Source organism: Podarcis gaigeae, assembly GCF_964106915.1.
Source record: "Podarcis gaigeae genome assembly, chromosome: 7".
Taxonomy (NCBI): Eukaryota; Metazoa; Chordata; class Lepidosauria; order Squamata; family Lacertidae; genus Podarcis; species Podarcis gaigeae.
Genome location: NC_139683.1, coordinates 85,629,958 through 85,653,296, shown reverse-complemented (window position 1 = coordinate 85,653,296; position 23,339 = coordinate 85,629,958). Strand labels below are relative to the sequence as shown.

At 47.0% G+C, this 23,339-nt stretch overlaps 1 pseudogene across 1 annotated transcript; it reads left to right on the top strand.

Moving 5' to 3' along the window:
* The first annotated feature begins 5,856 nt into the window (after window positions 1-5,856).
* LOC310849408 (small nuclear ribonucleoprotein Sm D3 pseudogene) lies at window positions 5,857-23,053 on the top strand (annotated as a pseudogene). Its single transcript has 2 exons — window positions 5,857-6,174; window positions 22,982-23,053. The product of its transcript is annotated as a small nuclear ribonucleoprotein Sm D3 pseudogene (transcript).
* Window positions 23,054-23,339: the final 286 nt, after the last annotated feature.

Sequence of the window (23,339 nt, the reverse complement as noted above, 5' to 3'; positions counted from 1 at the left end):
TATTTTCTCTTTAGGGTCTGCCTTGCAGCAAGTTTTGTCCGTTGTTCAACAATTGCAATGCAATGCGATAGGTGATGTATATGAAATTCAAATTTTAATACATTTTTAAAATAAATAAGAATGCTGGTATGAAAAATACAATTAAAATTGGTGTGGATGTTCTTCATTCACATACCATGCATCACCTGAATGAAGTGCATGGACCACTGGAAGTTCAGAGACCACATTTTAGGAGCCCCTGGCCTAGAGAATAGGTTTTCATTACCTTGGTGGATGCAACTTCAAGATGGGTTTATCTTCAGCCTTGCCCAATGAAAACATATGGTTGCCTCTCTTTCTATCAGAGATTCAGTGCATTGGCGTAAGGAACTCCTGGCAAACTCACCTTCAGTGGAGCTTAGTTTCTTTCTGTACAATCTGGGTGACTAACCTAAGCCCTGCACATGATGGTAGACACAAGCTCAGATACTATTACTTTTTTCATCCTACATCTTGACTGTTGGATACTGAATTAAGGGAATGCTTTAAATAGAAAATAATTTTTCCTTTATGTCTTTGACAGATAGTCCCTTTGGAAAGTTCTGAAGATGCGTCTAATAGAATCAAGGGCAAGAAGATGCCTTTTTTAGTATTGCCTAACTGAGCGGAAAATAAATCCTTAAGCCTTCTAGTGGTTCACTGCATCCCTTTCAGCCGCAGTTTTATGGGTGGTGGCAGCTGGCTCTGCTCAGGCTCTCATTGTGTGGCAAACTTTGCCCAGTTCATGGACACTGGGGAAGCTCTTTCACAGATGATTGGCTGCGAGTTAGTTGGCAATTTTGGAGATAGTTGGCATCCATCTTGGGAGACATTGCTCCTTTGGGAGGACTGCACCTTTGGGGGTGAAGTCAAACTACCTAAACTGACTGAAGTCCATTAGGTTTTTTCTTTCTTATTTGCTTTCAGGATTCGAGGAAGTGTCTCAGATGCATTTCATGTTCTGGACCCAGCTACAGGGCATGATGGTGCCATGTTTTGACTTGCTCTGGTGGCTGCATTTTCTCCCTCAGTCCCTTCAGCGGCTTCTGCTTCCATTCCGCGTTCTCATCCCAGGTTTATGAGAATCCAGGTAACTATTCCAGGCCCAGTGATGCAGGAGGCTCTGTGATGGCAGATTCCTCCCTGGTTACTGGAGGGAATGACTGCGAAGGAGCTACATAGGTTGATCCTGCCTATTGGTGGGTTGGCATGCCTATCTCAACCAGGCTGAGCTCAACCCAGGGAACAACAGCCTAGACGTCTGGCCTATTTGCGTACGTATGAAGTCTTGGGCTTTGGATGTTCAGGGCAGCCATTTGGCTGGCCAGTGATAGACCTCTTTGCAAACCTGGGGTGGATCTACACACGGGGGGGGGGAGCTATAAATAAGTCAGAAATTAAATCATTACAACAAAAGAGGAGGGAAACGCTATGGGAAATGGCGTATAATTTTATTTACTCTACAGCGCCATCTGGTGTTGCATGTTTATAACGCATTCAGAACGCTGTTTTTTGACTAATGTAGCTGAGTCCTTGGTCACTGCACAGCTTGGGGCATTCATCTCATGTTTCCTATATGGGGAGTGGATATTTTATTCTACTGTGTCATTGAGGCTCCCTGTTAACATTCCCTCTTGTTACTCTGATTCCTCTCATGATCCAGAAGATTCAACCGCTATAGGCCAGGGTGCTCATTGCGGCCCCACTATGAGCAAGGATCTCTGTTTTGGGATCTCCTCATCCTCTCCATGCAAAACCTATGGACACTTCCAGACCATGAGGATCTGCTGTTACAGAGCTCAGCTGTGCATCTCCAGCTGAGACTTATTTGTCTAACAGATTGACAGCTGAAAGGCTCTGGCTGACTGAAATGATTGTTTCTTGAGTGTTGTGACTGCATTGTCTAACAGGAGTGCTTCCTCTAATCACATCCATGGTTGCGCATGTGGGGTCTATTTGATCTGGGGTTCTACTGCTGAGGTAGAGCTGCATAACAAGTGCTATGCAACTTGTTATGCAATAAAAAATAAGTTTTGACAGAAAACCTGAAAATCAGACGTTGCAAACATTGCCAGTGACTGATGTCCTTCCTTATGGCCTCCCTGCTCAGTTTGTGATTTTTATTTCCTTCTCGTGTGTGTGTTTTTTAACTGATTTGCATTGTTCCAGAATCACTGTGTACTTTCTAATCAGTTTGAAAATCTCTGATTATAAAGGTGGGATCAAGGAGAGTGACCGATAAGCAGATCTCTGCTATGTATCCCAAGGAATAGCCCAGCTCTCCTATTGCAACTGCTTGGCAGGGGGTTGGACTCGATGGCCCTTGTGGTCTCTTCCAACTCTATGATTCTATGATTCTATGATTCTAACTCATCATATAGGGGAACTGAAAAAAAGAAAATGCTGCTTGGATGAGGCAATACTGAAAGAGCTGGCACAAACTGAATACATCATAAATTATACAAGCCAAAGACACACAAAACAGTACAAGGATATTGTTTAGTGTACATGGTTTGCAGGAAATATTGCCATACAATATCGCCTTACCCCACACATGATCACTCAACCACTTGGATCAGCGGAATTGGCACGACTGCAGGTGCCACATCATACCTGTCAGGGGTTCAGGAGCAGAGACACAGGAGGGGGAGCAAATGGAGAGCGAGGAGGAGGAATCCGAGTGGGATGGAGGCAGTGACAGTGGCCAGAGTCATTCCACGAGCCTCTCCAGCGAATCGGAAGATTCACAGAAGGGAGCGCCGATGGCCAGGGCAAGGGGGGCTCCAGGGGGAAAACCCCAGGAGGAAGGGGCCAGCGGGGACTCCCTGAGCAGCAGTTGGAAATCAGGACCAGCTTCCCCACCAGAGCGCAGTAGGGAGGGGGAGTCCCAGGAATCGGGACCAGTGTTCTCACCACCAGCGAGAGGAGATGAGTCAGGTTTGACCACGCCCACATCGGAGAGCGGGGAAACGGTCAGGAGGAAGGTTACCGGCTGGGCGCGCGCGCCAAGTTCAAATGTACAGGCGAGCGGCACAGCAGGGAGCCCGGATAGGGAGCCAGGTCCTAAAGCCCGCCGGAAGGAAGGGCAAGACTCAGGGGGGTCAGCATCAGAAGAGTCCAGGAAGGAGGAAACCCCAGGGGGCAGAAGGACCCAGAGGAGGAAGGAACAGCGCAGGAGGTGGAGCCGGGCTAGGATCTTAAACTGGTGCGGAAGGGATAGTGACTCAGAGGGGACTTCGCCGATCTAGAGTCAAGACGTAGGGCTGCGCGCTCTGGGGTTTGAAATGGAAACTAAACTTCAATAAAGACTTTTGTACATTACATCAACCGGGCGTTGGTCCTCTGTGAGCTGGGACCTAGAGGCAGTCCTGACAATACCCTTTTCACATTTGCAGGGCCGGCCCACCAATGTTGCGAGGTGAGGCAGCTGCCTTGGGTGGCACCCAAGAGAAACAGCACTGAGGAGGAAGTTATGCTGCAAGGCCACGGCTCTAAACATTAACCACACAGGTCTTGACTAGCAAATCTCCGTGTGGAGCAGAGACATCCGTCCATATCGCAAGGCATGAGTAAAGGGAGTACATCAAAGGCTGGTGCTTCTGCTAATTATGCTGGTCTCTCATTGTTTTTGTTTAGTCGTTTAGTCGTGTCCGCCTCTTCGTGACCCCCTGGATCAGAGCACGCCGGGCACTCCTGTCTTCCACTGCCTCCCACAGTTTGGTCAGACTCATGTTGGTAGCTTTGAGAACACTGTCCAACCCTCTCGTCCTCTGTCGCCCCCTTCTTCTTGTGCCCTCCATCTTTCCCAACATCAGGGTCTTTTCCAGGGAGACTTCTCTTCTCATGAGGTGGCCAAAGTATTGGAGCCTCAGCTTCAGGATCTGTCCTTCCAGTGAGCACTCAGGGCTGATTTCCTTCAGAATGGATAGGTTTGATCTTCTTGCAGTCCATGGGACTCTCAAGAGTCTCCTCCAGCACCATAATTCAAAAGCATCAATTCTTCAGCGATCATACTCAGCATCAGTTAAAACCTTCTACCTTACCCCCCCCCCGCCCCGAACTTGATTCCTTCTCTGCTTTGAAAAAAGAAAATTACAATAAAGGCCTTGGGTGTTGCTATTTGCACTGGGAATACTGAATTTATGGGCTTTAGTGTGGATTTTTTTTTAGTTTAGTTTGTTTTAAATCCTTGTAATTTTGGCTACCTGATTATAGCCAGATATGGAAGAATGGCATGAATATATTTGAATTATACACAACTGACAAATGTTCTTTAAATGTTCCCTAACCTTATTTACCTGGGCTCTATTTTTCCTGATTTCTGATAAAACACAGTTTGTATTTTGCCTTTTGGGGACCCATTTTCAAAATGCACCCCCCAAACTACCACAATCCAGGTAGTAAAGTTTGAAGCCATTTTATAACCAGATCTATTCTGGGATTTGATGTTCTATCAAGCATTTTAATACATCCCCAGCTGAGGATACAGATGGTCAGACACAACCCCTGGAGGTATTTCCGTATTTCAGGGGAGAAAGGGAATAAATGTGTCCAACTGGGTTGTCTCCTCCAGGCTCAAGATCAACAGAGCAGTCGCCACAGGATTGATGCAGAGAAAACATTTCTACTCCGCTTTCCTCAAATACATCCAAGGTCTCAATATTTCTCAGGTTGTGTTACTGTGTGAGTGGATTTGAGAGGTGCTGTGAGGAGGCGTAGGAAGGTGGGTGCGGCCCACCTCGGGTGTCATGACTGAGGGGGTGACAAAATGGCAGGCAAGTGGGCGGCACATATCGCGCCCGGTGGCAGCAGCTCTGTTGCCGGGTCATGCCTGACCCAGCTGCGGAGAGCAGGAGAAGATTGAGCAGCAGCTTCCCTGCCCCCTCCTACCCTGAACTGCGGTGTGTGGGAGGGCACTCTCCACGCCCTGCCCCCCTCAGGAGAGCGCCCGCCCTGGGCAGTGCAGGTATATGCTACGCTGCTGGTGCTGTGGCAGCTTTTAGGAGGGCAGAGAGTGCCCATCCTCCTTCTGAGGAGCAGACATGAAGCATGGGAATGAGGAGATTGGAAACAGTACAGTGGTACTTCAGGTTACATACGCTTCAGGTTACAGACTCCGCTAACCCAGAAATAGTACCTCGGGTTAAGAACTTTGCTTCAGGATGAGAACAGAAATCGTGCTCCGGTGGCGCAGCAGCAGCAGGAGGCCCCATTAGCTAAAGCGGTGCTTTGGGTTAAGAACAGTTTCAGGGTAAGAACAGACCTCCAGAACAAATTAAGTACTTAACCCAAGGTACCACTGTACTGGGATGGCAACAGTCTTTGGTATACATTGGGATCTTCAGAGCCTTGGCAAAGTATTGCTTCAAGTATTTAAACCATGGGTAGGCAAACTAAGGCCCGGGGGCTGGATCCAGCCCAATCACCTTCTAAATCCAGCCGGTCTGGGAATCAGCATGTTTTTACATGAGCAGAATGTGTGCTTTTATTTAAAATGCATCTCTGGGTTATTTGTGGGGCATAGGAATTCGTTCTTATTTTTCCCTTCAAAATATAGTCCGGCCCCCCACAAGGTCTGAGGGACAGTGGACCGGCCCCCTACTGAAAAAGTTTGCTGACCCCTGATTTAAACCTTTCAAAACATAGAAACCTTTGGAAATCTGGTATATAAACCAAAAGCTGAAAGGCCTGAAGAAATAACAGGAAAGAGAAGCCCATCAAGCAGTTTATGATGCAGGGGCATGTTGCATGCTGCGACAGCAGTGGGCATGGAAATGAAGGCATGCCGTTGCGGAGAGTTGGGAGCGCCTGGTGGTTTGAACATGCCCAGCTTTAGTCATGTCTATCGGAGTGGCAATTCAAGTCCTGCATGAAGCAGAGAGTCATATTGTGACCTGTGAGATGAATACTGAAGCAGTGTACTGGGGAAAGCTCACTGAGGCCGAGGACAACATGAATTGCCAAATGTCCAACATCACAGTGACCTACAGAGATGGGCGTGTGGCGCAACTAGAGCAGGTGTACATTCGGGGGAGCAAAATCCGGTTCCTCGTCTTGCCAAATATGCTGAAAAATGTGTCAATGCTGAAAAGTATGAAGAAAAAATCCGGGGCTCTGGGGCCGAAATGGGGCAAACCAGCTATCCTGAATGCCCAGGTAGCTGCCAGTGTGACAACATCTTCCAGAACTGGTGGTCACATGGGATGCAACCTTTTCTCAATGAATTGAAAACTGTTCTTGTGGAATGTGGTGCTGGTGGTGGGCTTTTGTGTTCTTCAATAAATGTGTTTCTTGCAAAAAGGAAGTTTATGATGCAACAGTTACAGCACTACAGTGGTTAATGTTTGATGCTTTATTATGCTTTTATATGTGTTGGAAGCCATTCAGGGTGGCTGGGGCAACCCGGCCAGATGGGCAGGGTATAAATAATAAAAGTATTATTGTAGTTGTTGTTGCTGCTGCTGCTGCTGTTGCTGCTGTTACAGTTGAGTCTGTGCATGTCCATTATAATAACGTGGGTGGTCAAAAGTTTTTTTTTAGGGTTTCCAGAGGTTTAGAGCTGCTAACAGCTGCTATTTAACATCTGTATAAAGCTGTTGGGAGTGGTCATTAGGAGTTTTTGAGCACAGAGTCATCGGCACACTGCTCTTTTTCTCCATATCACCTGAATCAGGAGAGGCTGTGAAAGTTCTAGATCAGTTTCTGAATGTCATGGTGGATTGTATGAGGGCTAAAAAAAACTGTGTTTGAATCCAAGGAAGAGGCTCTTTGGGTAGGTGTAATGTGCTTTATGTGGGTTGCCCTTGGTTCGGAAGCTCCAGCTGGTGGCCAGGGTGCTGGAAAGACACCATTGTGAAAGCATCTGCACTGGCTGCTCATCTACTATGGAGCCTGCGTTAATGTACAAAGCCCAAAAAAACTTAGATCCAGGGAACCTTAAGTACCATCCCAAGAGACGCAGGTGGCGCTGTGGTCTAAACCACTGAGCCTCTTGTGCTTGCCAATCGGAAGGTCAGCGGTTCAAATCCCTGCGATGGAGTGAGCTCCTGTTGCTCAGTCCCAGTTCCTGCCAACCTAGCAGTTTGAAAGCATGCCAGTGCAAGTAGATAAATAGGTACAGATGCGGTAGGAAGGTAAATGGCATTTCCATGTGCTCTGGTTTCCGTCATAGTGTTCCATTGTACCAGAAGCGGTTTAGTCATGCCAGCCACATGTCTCAGAACGCCGGCTCCCTTGGCCTGAAAGCGAGATGGGCGACGGAACCCCATAGTCACCCCTGACTGGACTTATCCGTTCAGGGGTCCTTTACCTTTTTACCTAGGTACCATCTAAACCCTTACATCCCTGCTTTATTGATATCATCTGCAGGAGGATCATTGGTTGTCCCCAACTGGCAAGGCTCATCTGACAACAGCAAGAAGCTGAGAGTTTCGTGTCACTGGCCCAGTCCTATGGGATGCTCTGCCAATATAGATTCAGCAGGTACCTTCTGTTTCAACCTTTAAATGTCTGTTGAAAACTTTCTATGCTGCCAAGCTTATGCAAGCAAAAATAAATAAAATCTTTCCATAATGGTTCATTGATGGCCTTTGATTTTTAATCTTTGCGTGTTTTTATTATATAAGGATATTGTTGTAAACTTTTGATATTTTTTATAATACAGCTGTATATAAATATTTTTTATAAATAAATATTGCAAACTTGTAAGGATAAAAAAGGATAAAAAACTTGTAAGGATTTAAATGTAAGAATACATTTATTTTAGCTTTCAGCTTTTTTCTGTTTGCCATTCTGAGCTTCAGTCTACAAGCTTCTCATTCTTTTTCTGAAATTAGGGATAATAACAACCTTGAAGTGGAAAGGGCAATATGGTGAATACTGCATTTGAAAGGCCATCCATTTATTTCCAGGAGGGCATCAGTAATTTCAGATCCCTAGATTTTTTTCCATGGAGCCTCAGATTCTAAAAACCACAAATGGCTGTAACTAACAGCTGTTGCCCACATTAACAGAATGAAAGGGTAGAATCCTGAATTGTGCTTCTTCAGACTGCGGCAAGGGAGGGGGTCGTGCATTCTTGTTTTCAGTGCCCACCATGTTAAACAAAACCAACACATCCCTGAATCTAACAAACTAGTTCATCAGTGGGACAGCTTTAGCATAGCCCTCACTATAATGTGCTAATTTACTACATGCAAAGAAACTCATTCTAAGCAGTATTCAGAATAACCACAGTTTAGGCTAGTCTACTAGATGCACTGGGACATGACTCTGGTAAGCAGAATTGCAAGCAAACAATTAACTTTTCCCAAATATATATATATATTAATTCAAAAGCAGACTCGGAGGCGTTTGGATTTGTGGTGGGCCCAAAATGGTGACTGAGGTTGCTGAGGGGGTGGGTACCGCTTACGGGGAGAAGGAGGCAAAGTGTTACAGTCGTCTTTACAAAGTGCAACCTGAATTCACCAAGTGTGTTTACAATCAGTTGATCTCCCACCTGCAAACCTCCTTTCAGGAGGAGATCCAGGATCTGAATGAAGAAGGGAAACTCGGTGTGCTCTTTAAATCACTAGATGAACTTGCGGAAGAAGCAAAGAAAAGGGGTACACCAGTGGAATCCCAGAGGAAGACGTCCACAGTGCTATTGTACCATACCTTCTGAAGCAGCGCAGATTCCTACAAAAGGCCATAAAAGAAAAGGAAGAGGCGAACTCATGGTTGGCTGAAGCCGTGCTGGCTGGTCGGAAGAGAATTGCAGACCTGCAGGAGGAGATCAGAAAGAGCAAGGAAGAGTGGCAGGCAGTTGCTCAAGAAGGTCAGCAGATCGTGAGCAGCCTTGATGAGTTTTAGCAAGGAAGCAAGGCCTTGCTGGCTCCTCACAAATGGAGCCCCAACTGAAAAGGTGCTTTGGAAGGCTAGGATCCCAGCCCAGGACTTGTAAAAGCTCTGAGGTGGGATTCCCCGAAGAACTAACAGGCCACAAGTCTACTGCAGTGTGAGACTGAAATGGATCTAATGCCGATGTTTCCTCCAGAAACCTACCAAGCTGTTCAGCAACCGCTCTCTCAATTACCTTACCCAGGTATGGGAGATTTGAAACTGGGCGGTAATTGGATAGGTCTAAGGGATCTAATGAAGTTTTTTTTTAGAGTGGACACACCACTGCCTCCTTCAGTTCCCCTGGGAATGTCCCCGTGTCAAGGGACAAATTGATAATTTCAACCAGAGGGGTCCGCGCAACATCTGGACACTCCCTAATCAGCCAAGACGGGCACGGATCAAGGAGGCAGGTGGTGGGCCTACTAACTTGGAGGAATCTATCCACATCAGTAGGGAGTATCCGATCGAAATGGTCCAACACTGGACCTGAAGTCATTCGAGGGGCCTCCAGTTCAGTCACTGTATCTAAATTGGCAGGGAGGTCACGGCGGAGCAATAGGACTTTATCCGCAAAAAAACTCGCGAATGCCTCACAGCTGTGGGTCGAATTTGTGCTTAAATTTGATTGTCCTCTTAAGGGCGTTATTGACCTAATTATTCTAAAAAGTTGTGCCGGGCGAGAGCTAGCGGATGCAATGGAAGCTGCAAAGTAAGATTTCTTAGCAGCTTTCATAGCCATCTCATAGGCTTTCATAAGCGTCCTATAAGATGTTCTTGAGGCTCCGTCACGAGTCCGTCGCCATACTCGCTCTAGCCGTCTGAGATCCCGCTTCATTTTCCGGAGCTCCTCAGTAAACCAAGGGGCCCGGTTTCGACGGGGTCGCAGAGGGCGCTTAGGTGCGATCTCATCAATGGCTGCCAAGAGCCGGTTATTCCAGTCCTCAACAAGGTCATCTAATGAGTCGCCAGGAGGAGCAGGGTTCCGCAAGGCTTGTCGGAATCTATCAGGATCCATCAGTTTTCGCGGACGAGCCCAAATAGGTTCGCCACCCGAGCCAGGGAGGAGCGGGAAGTCAATCTTGGCTTTCAGAGCGTAGTGATCAGACCATGGCACTTCCACAGCAGGGAGCAGGATCACATCTATGCCAGCCCCAAAGATCAGATCCAGCGTGTGGCCTGCTTGATGGGTAGGGCCCAAAACAACCTGGGAGAGCCCTAGTGTTGCCATGGAAGTCACTAGGTCCAGAGCCTGTGAGGAGGGAGCGGCATCGGCATGGACATTGAAGTCTCCCAAAACCAGTAGGTTTGGGAACTCCAAGGCCCAGCCTGCCACCACCTCCAGCACAACCTAGCAGTTCGAAAGCACAAAGTGCAAGTAGATAAATAGATACCACTCCGGCGGGAAGGTAAACGGCATTTCCGTGCGCTGCTCTGGTTTGCCAGAAGCGGCTTAGTCATGCTGGCCACATGACCCGGAAGCTGTACGCTGGCTCCCTCGGCCAATAAAGCGAGATGAGCGCCGCAACCCCAGAGTTGGTCACGACTGGACCTAATGGTCAGGGGTCCCTTTACCTTTTTACCAGTACTTAGTATTCCAAATGCGGTGGCACCATAGATTTGTATAATGGCATTATGATATTGGCAGTTTTATTGTCCATTCCTTTCCTAATGATCCCCAGCATGGAATATGCCTTTTTCATGGCCACCGCACACTGGGGGTTGAGATCGTCATCAAGCTATCTATTGTGATCGCAAGGTCTCACATATGTGAAATTAACAGTTTCTGCAACCCAACACTTTCCTTTTTTTTTTTTAACATTGAATTGGATTTGTCATTCTAACACTCATTCCCTCTGTTTTGAGAGGCTCTTTTAGAGTTCTTCACAATCTGGTTTTAACAACTATGAACAGTTTAGCTTCGTCAGTGAACTTGGCCACCTCGCTGCTCACTCCTAACTCGAGATCATTAATGACAGGAGACAGGCGAGGAGGAAAGAGGTAAAAGAGAAACAGCTCTGTCACAATGTGGTTTTGGACGCATCACTCGTGACCCCCAAACTGGACACAGCCCATTTGCCAAACAAATTAGGACAATCCTAATTTTTGCACTCCTGGGTAATCAGAAACAGGAAGCTTTGGCATCTACTGTACAAGGAGGGCAAGGAGGTAATTGCCTCCCTGGATGAGACATAATCCCCCAATTTACAGGTTTAGTTTTTTATAAAAAAAAACACACCAATAAACAATCTAATGTTTGTAGAACCTGAGTTATATGAGGCAAAACATACAGGCACATTTCTCACCTTTTGTTGGAAAAACTAGCTTGCTCCCACCTTACAATGTTTTCAGCCAATGAATGAAGTCAAAGCAATGACTGACATTTAGGAAAGCAGATCATCTGTATAAATCTTTTGCCTTAAGGAAAGCAGATCATCTAGCCAATTAGACAACTAGGTATAATTGTCTAGAGAAGGAACTTCCTGCTTCGTTTTTTAGCGTTTTTTGCTGGTCTTCGCTCGTGGAGGAGTGATTACTGGCACATAACTCAGGTATGCAGGATTTTAGTGTAACTGTTTGGAAAGTAGTGAGATGACTCAAAAACAAAAGGTAAAAGCTAAGACAGGAGTTCATTATCTTTCCAGCTTAGGATTTATTTCATGCAAAGACATTTTTAAAATTACTCTGCTAATGCCAGTGCAGATAAAATCCATCATTATGCTCATACTGCAGGGCTGGAACTGAGAGAGTATGGGTTCCATTAGCTGTGCAAAAGTAATCCAGCATTGTTAAACCCATTTTTCTGGGGGGAGGTGGGTTAGAGTGTGTGTGTGTGTGTGTGTGTGGTGAACATTAAGAAAAAATATCATGTCAGTGATCAGCATAACAAATAATAAAATTGCAACCACAAAACAAAAAACACATCACAAATCAGTAGTTGAGATAAATATACATCAACATACTGTATTTTTCGCCCTATAGGACGCACCGGGCCATAGGACGCACCTAGATTTGGGGGAGGGAATAAAGGGGGGGATTATTTTTTTCCCCAGGCGTGGGGCTGGGGCAGGGAAAGCCCGAGCTTCCCCCTCCCCCAGCCCCCAGAACAGGACCCAGAGTGATGCCAAAGCTGCGTGCAGCTTTGGCATTGCTCTGGGAGCTTGCGGGGCTGGAGGAGGAGGAAGCCCCCCGCCAGCCTTCTTCTAACCAAGTCAGGGGACAGCGGGAAAGGCACGCTGCGCCTCCCACTGTCCCCTGAGTTTGTGGGGCTGGCGGTGGGGCTCTCCTGAAGCCTGGAGAGCGAGAGGGGTCGGTGCGCACTGCCCCCTCTCGCTCTCCAGGCTTCAGCGAAAGCCTGCATTTGCCCCATGGGACGCACACACATTTCCCCTTCATTTTTGGAGGGGGAAAAGTGCGTCCTATAGGGCAAAAAATACGGTAGCTGGAAAACGCTCCAGGAAAATCCCGGGTGAGCAGTTCAGCTTTACAGAGGCTCCTGAATGCCGATACTGTAGGCACCTGCCAGATGATCATTGGAACCACATCCCAAAGGGCAGGTGCTGCCAGGGCTGTCTTAAGCATATCCAGTGCCATGGTGCAAAGCGCCCCACCCCATTTCTCAGAGTTTTTTAGGGAGGGTGACACTGCCAGTGGAGCTGGAGGAGGCGGGCAGTGACTGGTGGGGAAGAGGCGGAGGCTCAGCTGGCCACTTCATGCCACGGTGGCCACAGCAGACGGAGGCTCCGGGCGCAGAGCTGCTTCGGCGTGGCATGGTGGAGGTGGGTAAGGGTGGCGAGCTGATGCCAGGAGGCGCCGTGTCCAGCCTCCACCTCTTCCCTGGTGCCCTCCAGAACTTGGCGCCCTGGCTCTCCGTGCCACTAGCCTCTATGGGTAAGACGGCCCTGGGTGCTGCCACACTTAATAGACATAAGAAGAACCCCAGAAGCATAGGGACTGCTCAAGCTGTCTCTGCCAAGAATTCAAGTGCCCAGGCTGATCCAGAGGCTCTAAAAGATGTTTCACTTATATTTTTCACTTCCAGCCCCCACATGCCTCCCAAATTGTTTTTACCCACTTCCTTTAATTTCTCCTCCCTTTCTCCTTGTTCACCTCATTTCAATCTTCCCAAATTGCCAGTTTCTTTCACCCTTCCTCCCCGGTCCTTTTACATTCACTTTTTTCTCCTATTTCAGCTCCTGTCTCCTACTCCCCGTTTGTTTGCTTCAATAATAATAATAATAGTTCACAATTTCCTCACTTCCTAATTTCCCTCAACGTTTCCTCTGGCCCTTTCCCCTCCCTCTCCACCCAAACTTCCGTCTCCTGATCCCCTTTACTCCTCTTACGCCTGGAGTTGCTGGTGCCTACACTTGTCCAACCAAAAGGATATGGGCAGGCTGGAACGTGAAGAGGCCCTGGGTAGGTTGTGGCACTGAGACCCACCTAAAAGTGGCCCAGTGGTGGCTCCTAGCAGACTGTTTGAGGAAAAACTGCTCTAGTTTCAATCCTGTTATGTTTAGTCTAAAAATGGATCTTAGGTAGTAAGCTGGGAAAGAGCTACTGTCCTGGGGTAGCTAGTCTGAGCAGATGACAGTCGGCTGAGTTGACCTACAGCCTGACACTGTATAAGGAGAGTACATAGGAAGGAGATGGAATTGTGAGAAGAGATGCAATCGTGTCTCACTGTAAAGCAGTGATATAGCACATCTTTGTCGTGAGAAGCTCTCTATCATGCATCCCTGGCAAGCTCGACAAAGTGGCAGAGGTGGTGTTGTGGAGGAGGGAGCAGTCAACAGACTTTTATTTTAAAAAATTAAAGGAATGTTCAGTAGCTGGAAATGCAAGAATCTGCATTTGGTGAGGTTTATTAGAAGCTTCAGGATAGAGAGGTGCTCCCTTTGTGCTGCCATAGCAGCCATTCCAAAGCTCTTTGAGGTGGCTACACATTTGCACATCAAAAGGAGGAGCTGAAAACATTTTGCAGGGGAAAGCTACTGTCTCTGTACTGTGCTCCCTTCCCAAGTGATCATCCTTGCTCTTAGCGATATGGTCAGATGGCATCTGCCGGCACTTAACTTGATAGGACCGTATTGTCTGGTGGATCACATGGGCTATCTCCATGCTGATGCCAGCGCTGTTGTCATCATTATCCTCAAGAGGTACAACACTGATCAGAGGGGCAAACCCCCATGATAATCCCAAAGAAAGACTCCTGGATACAGCTGTTACCATGGCAACATGGTTCTCCACCAAGCTAATGCATTTTTTCATTGACATCAGCGCTCCACTGATATTTGAGAATCTGGTCTTTGTCCTTCAACACTGCCATAATCTGGCTACCTAGCAGGTATTTCTGCTGGAGGTGTGTTGTTCAGTGACCAGAAAGACCATGACATCAAAGACATTCAGCGCAGTCATACTGCCATACTGTGTGACATAGCACTGCCATGACATGCTTTCTGCCATGCACCTATAAAAGAGAGGCATTGTTTAAGCAAGCTCATGCAGAAGTCGCCTCACAACAGCAAATGTGTTGGTTTTCATAGTGGGTGAAATCTTGATCAATGCTGCTTTGTGGGTGAATGGGGCACAACTTTCTGTAGGGAGAGTGATTTGGCCCCCTGCCACTCCAGCTATCAGCTCTTTGCAGCACAGCTTCTGTGCCTTCTTTTCTCTCTAAAAAACCTAGCATACACTTCAGGGTGTTACAAAATGAAAAACCATAATAATAAAAGCAAGAGAGGAACTCTCCAGGCACGTGGATTGCTAGATGCATGTTTATGTGCCACCGGAACCAGAGGAGGGCCATTCCTTGCTCTTCTCTGCTTTTAAATACAGTCCCTACTTAAAACCAGCTTTTGTTACAAGCTTTGCTAGGGAATGCAGGCTTAGGCAAGGTTCAGGTAAGATGGAAAATCTGACAGGTATAGTTCTGTGTGACATTGACAGAAATGTGTCACAGGAGTCACTGTAGGAGGACACCGATGGCCTGGCCAGTTTTTCTTATTTTAATTTCCAGCATGGGTAGTCATCTTAGCTAGAAAAACAACAAATGTAGCATCTGAACCATACACTTAAAGAACTTTGTGGACCGGAGTTCGTAAGAAATGTGCTGGTCTGTAAGGTGCCATAGGTCTCTGTGCTGTCTTTGTTTCAGTTATCTGTCTCATTAATTAACCGGTCAGTTTCCCTTTGACTTGAAAGCTCAGGTGTTTGAGCACACTGCCAGAATCTGGAGCCACTAGACCCCCTACCTCACTTTCTACGGGATTCATTTTATCATTATTAACATCTCTGCCCACAGCTATGTTGGACTTCAGTAATTTGTTGGATGTTGTCATAGTAACAACAGCAGTTTCCTATTGCATGTTGGATTCTGGCTCAGCATGTATTTCTGCATTTCCCCCCAAAAGGCATGCTGTGGAATCTGTCTCCTATACAATCTTGCTTTCTCCTAGTCTCTGTTAGAGATACTCTGTCATATATTAATTATATGTGTACAGGTTAGATGCATTGTGTGGGTATCAACTGACATCTGAAAGGCCTACATTTATGTCAGGGCATTAGCTATCTTGCTATCTTCCTTCCAGCATTTAGGTGTTGCCTTCATGCTTTGCTGGTGAACTTCCTGAATGGTCACTGTTGGAAGCAGAGTGAAGGTTTAGGTGGAGACACCTTGGTCTAATCCTTGGCAGTGATGAGCTGAGGTTGGGAGCTCCTGGCACACCTCCCACATAACCCATTGTAAATTCAGCGAGATGTGCTTGACAGAAAGGGGCTCTGAAGGCATGCTAACCATGCAACACCTGTTGCTTTAAGAACCCCTTTACCTGGTTCCAATGACAATGATCTGCATTCTTTGAGTTCCTTCCTGTTACATCCTAAGCATACCTGCAACTCCACATATCCTGTTGAACAGGAAGGGAAAGATCACCAGAGCAGCGCACGGAATCGCCATTTACCTTCCCGCTGGAGTGGTACCTATTTATCTACTTGCACTTTGACTTGCTTTCGAACTGCTAGGTAGGCAGGAGCAGGGACTGAGCAACGGGAGCTCACCCCATCAAGAGGATTTGAACCGCCGACCTTCTGATCGGCAAGTCCTAGGCTCTGTGGTTTAACCCACAGCGCCACCTGCAAAGGTGCTAATCGCAGACCTTCTGTTTAAATTATGGATGATGGCGCAGTCAGAAATAATCCAAAGATCCCTGTCTCCTAATACAAACTGTATTAGGAGAAAGTTTGCATACAAATGAATATGTTAGTGAAAATACCAAACAAACTTGAATTATATTAGTGGAAATGGCATGCAAAAATGTGTACATTAATCAAAACTGGTTTGAATCTGGCTGAAAATGTTTGGCTTTTTACCCTCTGAACTCGACACACTTTGCTGCAGCAGCTGCATGTTGACTGCCACAAGACTGCCGTAATTACAGTTTGCATCCTCTGCCTGCCCGCCTGCCTTTGGATTCAGTACCTCAGTTCTGACCATGTACCATAATTTTTGTCATTCTTTCAATGCTGTACCTCAGCTCTGAACCTAAAACATTTTGCTCCTCCTGAACAGTCTGCTTAGAAATGATTTAAAACTGTTTAGAAGCCTTTTTGGCAAGTATGCAGTATATAAATAAATATATCAACTTGGTTGGCTTTCGTCTGTCTTGAGAGACCATGGTGTGTGCCTCTGAGGATGAAGTCAAACCGCCCAGGAATCACAGCACCTGCTGTGGCTGCAGAGACTGGTAACTCATAACTGCTCATAACCACGTTGTTTTTGTTCCATTAGCAGTTCCCAAGTGACATCTCCAGGGCACAAACCTGGGCCGTATGTATGGAGGTCCTGGCCTGCCTAGACAAGACCCACCTCTCTGCCTCGCTGATGTGGTCCAAAGGAAAGCAGGGCAATAGTTTGGCACCAGCTTGCCTGCAGGAGTTTATGGAAGGAGGCATACAAGGGCATCATCCAACCATCTTAGGGACTCCATTCTGGATTTGTACAGGGCTTGTTCCTTAGCCTTTTCCTCTCCCAAAGATATCTCGGAAGGCAGCAGAGGTTTAGCACCAGAGTTTCCCTTCTCCTAGGTCAACCTTCCCAGGTTGAGGAACCCCATTCGCCCCTCACTTCCCTTTACAGCATGTGCAGAAACTGCCTTCTTGATCGCTGGACCTGCTGCTGGTCTTGTCTGCTAGTCCATTGGACCCTGTCTTTGCATGCAGGAGAAGACCCTAACTCATGGAGGGTTTGAGACCCATCGGCTCCCCTCACCTTGTTTTAGCCAGCTAGTCAAAGCCATTTCCCAGAATGTGGCCACTGTTGCTTGCTGACAGCTACTAGGAGCCACAGATGAGCACTGAGTGAAGGTTGGGGTCCAAATGTGGACAAACTACCCTGGAAGGAACATGACATGTTGCCCACCAGAGGTACTACCCCTCCCCTAACACCCCGCGCACCCCAAATATATCAACAAGTAAGTAGTAATCCAGGGACTGAGCTTGCCTGGCAAGGGTCTTTCAGTTCAATGTCCTGCTTGCCAGCCTTTGCCAAGGTGATGTGGTTGGGTCTACTGGTTGCCTTGGTGGATGTGAAGGAATATAACAATGGTCAGCAAACGTTTTCAGCAGGGGGCCGGTCCACTGTCCCTCAGACCTTGTGGGGGGCCGGAATATATTTTGAAGGGGGGGAAATGAATGAATTCCTATGCCCCACAAATAACCCAGAGATGCATTTTAAATAAAAGCACATCTTCTACTCATGTAAAAACATGCTGATTCCCAGACCGTCTGTGGGCTGGATTTAGAAGGCGATTGGGCCAGGTTGCCTACCCCTGGCATATAAGCATCTGACATTCACACCGGAACAGGGAAAGGGAACAGTACTTTCTCCTCACTTCTCCTCACTCAGATGGAAATACAGTGGTACTTCGGGTTAAGTACTGAATTTGTTCCAGAGGTCCGTACTTAACCTGAAATTGTTCTTAACCTGAAGCACCACTTTAGCTAATGGGGCCTCCTGCTGCTGCCATGCTGCCGGTTCCCAATTTCTGTTCTTATCCTGAAGCAAAGTTCTTAACCTGAAGCACTATTTCTGGGTTAGCAGAGTGTGTAACCTGAAGCGTATGTAACCCGAGGTACCACTGTACCACACCTCAACCCTGCAACATTGTCCTCTATGGAAAAGCTGGCAGGCAGATAATTTTTAAGACCAATAGCCATTTTATAGCTGTCTATAATGTGTTGAAATAGACCCGCTCTTTGCAGGACAGGAGGCTGAGATTGTTTTGTAATGGCAGTAGGCAGGGCAATGCTGCTCCGGATGGCTCCTTAGTGCACATCTGCGTGTTTGTGTTTAGACTGGTTTGCCTGTTCATGGCGTTGATCCCTAGTCAAATGCAACCATCCCAAATGCAAAGTACCCAGCCTCTGAAGCCTCATTAGCATGGGCTCTTCTGGCAACCAATCGAAGTGCAGGAACGGCCAACTGAGGCTACCCATACGATGATTATGTAAAATTACTGCCAGTCCAGCTCTTAAGTCAGCCAGAGTGCAGGTGGGGAAGTATGCAATTGGGAAATGAATATGCCATTACGGAGCCACAGCTACCCTCCTTGCATCCTGTAATTCCGTTTAACTAACAGGCTGTGGCTTTGTAAAGACATTTGATTATGGTGCTTAACCCTGCAGCCAGCAAAGTGAAACACCTACATGTTTAAATAACTTGAATAAACTCACAGTCAGTGGGGATTACTCACTCCAGTAAAGTTGCTGCCACTTGTGATGTGTACAGTGCAAAGATGTATGGTTGGGGGGGGGAATCCTCTCCCGGTTCCAGCATTCCCTTTAACACCCACCCGGGAAGAGACTGCACTTCCAGGGCCCAGTAATCAGAGTGTCTGTTCTGCTTCCCTCCAGAGGCAAATTAGAGGGCTCTCTGTGCAACTCAGGGCATCTTCTCCCAGGGATAGAACATTTCTGAGCAGCCATTCTGTGTTTATCAGCAGGGGAAAGCTTTTGCCTTTTGAAAATGGCTCTTTCTTCTGCAGTTTAATCATCACAGCTTTTATTTCTTTTGTTTACTCAGCTAAGAATGAAAATACACAGTCGCCTCCTATGGTGCCATTAAAATGTAGATGGGAAGAAGAACTTGATATTTCTTTTAGCGACAAACAATGGGCAAAAGGGTCTCTGAGAAATTACACCCATTCTTTAAGTAGCAGCATTTGGAGGGATGCGGCATAAATAGCTCAACTGGAGAGTTTCACTTGTGTAAGAATTAGATAATGCAAAAAACAAAAATATAATACTAACTGGAGCACTTGCTTTGCCTTCTCCAGGCAGAGGCCTGGAAAGCCTGGTGTCTTGAACAGCTAAGAGTGAGCTACTGGTTGGTTGGTTGGTTGGCTGGTTGGGCTTGTTACCAGCCCTTCACTGTGAGGTCCCAGGTCGAATTACAACAAATAGAACATACAATTTTAAAACACATAAACCCATTCCAAAATGGAACAGAGCAATATAAATTCCATAAAGGAGGCAGTTCACACATATGAAACTCCGTATCTTAACTATCAAAGGCCAAGATGAGTCTTCAGCACATGATGAAAACTGCAGGATGAGAGAAGCAGATGCCAGAGGGAGAGATAGAGAGAAACAGAGAGCCCTTTGTGCAGCTGCCATTCCCTGCACTTCTGAGGGTAGAATCATAGAATCATTGAGTTGAAAGAGACCACAAGGGCATCGAGTCCAACCCTCTGCCAAGCAGGAAACACCATCAGAGCATTCCTGACATATGGTTGTCAAGCCTCTGCTTAAAGACCTCCAGAGAAGGAGACTCCACCACACTCCTTGGCAGCAAATTCCACTGTCAAACAGCTCTTACTGTCAGGAAGTTCTTCCTAATGTTTAGGTGGAATCTTCTTTCTTGTAGTTTGGAACCATTGCTCCGCATCCGCTTCTCTGGAGCAGCAGAAAACAACCTTTCTCCCTCCTCTATGTGACATCCTTTTATATATTTGAACATGGCTATCATATCACCCCTTAACCTCCTCTTCTCCAGGCTAAACATGCCCAGCTCCCTTAGCCGTTCCTCATAAGGCATCGTTTCCAGGCCTTTGACCATTTTGGTTGCCCTCCTCTGGACACGTTCCAGTTTGTCAGTGTCCTTCTTGAACTGTGGTGCCCAGAACTGGACACAGTACTCCAGGTGAGGTCTGACCAGAGCAGAATACAGTGGCACTATTACTTCCCTTGATCTAGATGCTATACTTCTATTGATGCAGCCCAGAATTGCATTGGCTTTTTTAGCTGCCGCGTCACACTGTTGACTCATGTCAAGTTTGTGGTCAACCAAGACTCCTAGATCCTTTTCACATGTACTGCTCTCAAGCCAGGTGTCACCCATCTTGTATTTGTGCCTCTCATTTTTTTTGCCCAGGTGCAATACTTTACATTTCTCCCTGTTAAAATTCATCTTGTTTTGGCCCAGTTCAGCAGAACTTCCAAGAAGGATCCCTTCTGTGGATCTTCACACCCAATTAGATCAATAGGGTTGGGGACCAGGGGCACCGGGGGGGGGGAGCATGGGGCCAAGGCCCTCCTAAATTTCCATATCAAAGGGCCAGGGCCCCCAAAACTTCTTTGCACACAACGGGGCATCCACATGCACATCATCACGCCCCACTGTGTGCCTGAGTGACATCAGCATGCCACGGGGTGCACTGACTTCATGCACACAAGCTGAGCACATGGCGTGCTGAGCACATGGAGCACTGGTGTGATGTGGCCCTGGGACCCCCTGGGGGCAAGGGGGAGCAAATGATGGGGACAGTCTTTTGGATATTTGGGGCTTCAGATAATTTAGGGCAGGCTTCCTCAACCTTGGCCCTCCAGATGTTTTTGGTCTACAACTCCCATGATCCCTTGCTAGCAGGACCAGTGGTCAGGGATAATGGGAATTGTAGTCTCAAAACATCTGGAGGGCTGAGGTTGAGGAAGCCTGATTTAGGGCTTTAAATGCTAATGTAAGCACCTTGAATTGAGCCCAGAAATGAAGTGACGCTTCCCTCCCTCCTGGGACAGTCTCCCGCCGACAAGTGTGCAAGTTCATAGTCTCAGTACCAAGAGGCACTTCATCCATCTGTTTCTTCTTAGACCATACCACTAGGCTGCAAGCAAGGGGTATGCATTCAAATGCTCTTTCATCAGAAGAGTCCTGCTGGATCAGACAGTCCATCTAGTTCAGCATCATATTTCCAATATCAGCCAGAGAAAAGTCTCTGGAAACTCACAAATGAGGCACTGAAAGCAATGCTCCTGTCCTGCCAGCTGTTCGCAATTTGTATTCAGAGGTAAGTGCCTTTGAACATGGAGGTTCCATTTAGCTGTCATGGCTTATAGCCACACCTGCCCTCCATGAATTTGCGCATTTCCCTTTGGAAGTCATCAAAGCCTGTGGTCATCACATTTTGTGGCAGCAAATCTCAGATATATATATAGATATAGATATAGATATAGATATAGATATAGATGATATAGATATAGATATAGATATAGATAAAATCCTTGCCTGTGGAAAAGTAGCTTTTCAGAAAGAAGGCTTAAGCCTAGCCTTTTCCCCAACTTGCTGTTTTGTTCACATATGGATTGTTTTGCAGGGGTAACGTTTTCAAATAAACAGCCCCACACCTGCAGTCAAAGTAATAAAACTCAGGCAGAGCTTTACTACTTGATTCTGCTGATTGTATAACGTGGCTCTAGGGTCAAACTACACATAATGCTAAATGAATCCTATAATTGGGCTTCTCTGTTTCTCTGTCTCTCTCTTAAGTCAGCGTGGCTGTGAGGGCAGGGGTGACCTGGAACAGAACTAGGGAGGGAGAGTTTACCCTTTGCGTGTCGAGGTCCCCAGGTCCACCCCAATAACTCACACATCACACAGAAATTTTTGTTTAAGATTTTTGGCATAATTTTGGCCACAACTTTATTAAAATACAAATTTGTGAGTGGTTGCGTAGGCATTGGTTGCGACTATCTGCCCCCACAATGCGAAAGTCAGAATGGGGGAATACACTTGGGGGTTACGCGGAGCAGGGAACCTGCCCTCACCCCAAATGCAACCAGGAGCTCATTGCTATGGCCCGAGCCCCCTTGACAGAGTGGACAAGCAATAGTTAGCCCCCAATTCCTTTAACGGAATCCCTTGCAGCCGCAGCATTAGAGGGGCAGGCACAGCAATCCATGCCCCTCAACCAACCAAACCATAAACCAATGCCTAACCGCGAACCTTACAAGTTGTGACGATTTGCTACGCAGTAGGCAAAAACCAAATGGCCCCAGCCAATCAGCCAGATGGACAAAATTCCTACCAGGCCCCCGCTCCAAAGCAGACGACCCCATGACAGGCATAGCAAGGTCAAAGCAAACAACCCTATTCTAGGGAGGGAGGGACGGGCAATCCAATGCACGGGCGAAAAGAGGAAGCCCTAGCCTCGTGCAAGGAGTTTTACTATTTCTGGCTGTCAATCAATAAATGGCAACATTAACTTCTTCCCAACAACAAGGGAAGCCCCAATCGCATCAGTGGCCAACGATCAGTTAGCCCGCCCCCCAACTTTGGAGTGTCCTGGCGGCCCGCACCACAACACCATTTTCCTGCTGAAAATCCACCCTGAAGCCACTTGGGGAAGATTTCAGCAGAAAAATCAGGCAGGGTTTACAGTCTACTATCCCCTGTAGCTGCTGTGAGTTGAAAAAGAGAGAAAGAGAAAGAAACAAAGAATTCTGTTTCTGGGATCCAAAATCATGTTTAGGGTGCAATCCTAAATCTACAATAGGGGGGAAAGTAGTGGAGCTTATTCCTGAATAAACATGCTTCTGTTAATGTCACATGTAGTTTGACCTTTTGTCTCAAGGCAAGAAACTGGGTGAGTTAATCCAGTGGAAATGCATTTTTTTCAGTTTGATATTCCACCATAATCTACCATCCCAAGCAATTATCAAGTTCTCCTTTTTGTCACAGTGCCATTGTCCAAATCTTAACAGACAGTTCTCAAAATCACAAAGGGATTCTCCTTTCTTGCACTTCCAGCATACAGATTACTACTACTACTACGACGACGACTACGACGACGACTACTACTACTACTACGATATTTATTGACTGGGAGCGGCTGCCGAGACCATATAACACCGGTCTTGAAAGACCTACATTGGCTCCCAGTACGTTTCCGAGCACATTTCAAAGTGTTGGTGCTGACCTTTAAAGCCCTAAACGGCCTCGGTCCAGTATATCTGAAGGAGCGTCTCCACCCCCATCGTTCTGCCCAGACACTGAGGTCCAGCGCCGAGGGCCTTCTGGCGGTTCCCTCACTGCGAGAGGCCAAGTTACAGGGAACCAGGCAGAGGGCCTTCTCGGTAGTGGCGCCCGCCCTGTGGAACGCCCTTCC